The sequence below is a fragment of the Octopus bimaculoides genome, chromosome 19 (genome assembly GCF_001194135.2).
Source record: "Octopus bimaculoides isolate UCB-OBI-ISO-001 chromosome 19, ASM119413v2, whole genome shotgun sequence".
In the NCBI taxonomy this organism is placed as follows: Eukaryota; Metazoa; Mollusca; class Cephalopoda; order Octopoda; family Octopodidae; genus Octopus; species Octopus bimaculoides.
Window position 1 is genome coordinate 37,067,645 of NC_068999.1, and position 1,013 is coordinate 37,068,657.

Here is a 1,013-nt window from a genome sequence, read left to right on the forward strand (position 1 = left end):
ATATACCCCCTCATTCTTTGGTCCCTCTGATTTCTTTCCCCCTCTCTCCTATTCCTTAGTCCCTTTGCCCTCTTCAACTCCTCCCCTCCCCTACAACACAATTGCTGTCTAGTTCAGGTATTGTCGTCCTTTTTCGGCCAGCCGCCTTGAGGTCGGTTGTATCTGTTCTGTTTTGTGCTGCTACCTGGTCTGTTAAAATTCTTCCGTTTCCATTTTCCTTGCACTAGCGTATTACATTCGTCTGATAGTCAAAAGACGCTGTTTGTTTTGTTTTATTTTTTTTGTAATTGTATAATTATTTTTGTTTTGTTGAAAGGTGTTTGTTCATTGTGCATGTATAATTCTATTTCATGAGTTATGTTCATCTGATAATTGAAAGACCCTTTCTGTTGATTACTTGTGTTTGTATATGTACATTCATTTGCCTTGCTCAGAGGCTTAATGCTTTTAGCTTAAGTTACTGACCCAAATGGTTTTGAGTAGTACCAGAGGTAAATAGGTGAAACTATGTGAACATTCCGGACTCCAACTGAAAAGGCAATTGGCTGCAAATGATCCATGTATCTTGTTTTGTCCTGTTGCCATTGTCATGCTATTGTCCTGTTGCCATTGTCATGCTATTGTCCTTTTTTTTTTTTTGCATGTTGGTGGTTTCCATTTGTTGTGTTTTTTATGTTTTACATTTGATTTATATATATATCTGTAAAATATTAACTTTTATATACCCATGGAGATATATATAAAACATAACAGGATATACTCATAGAGATATGAATGCAACATATTGTACCTGGTTATATCCTTCAATGTATGTATAAAATGTAATACCTGAGATACTGATAAAAACTTATTATACCTGGCTATGTTTGTAGTGATATTTATAAAATGTAAGATTTACTGTGCTTATAGTTTTGAGACAATATTTATCAAGTATTACAATGCTTTGATATTTATTAACTATTTTGTATTATATATATATATATATATATATATATATATATATATATATATAT

The 1,013-nt window shown here is 32.3% G+C and overlaps 1 protein-coding gene across 1 annotated transcript in view; it reads left to right on the top strand.

The window, feature by feature from the left end:
* LOC106881614 (dynein axonemal heavy chain 1) overlaps positions 1 to 1,013 on the top strand; it is a 166,532-nt gene that overhangs the window by 27,801 nt on the left and 137,718 nt on the right. The gene's annotated exons all lie outside the window — the stretch shown is intronic.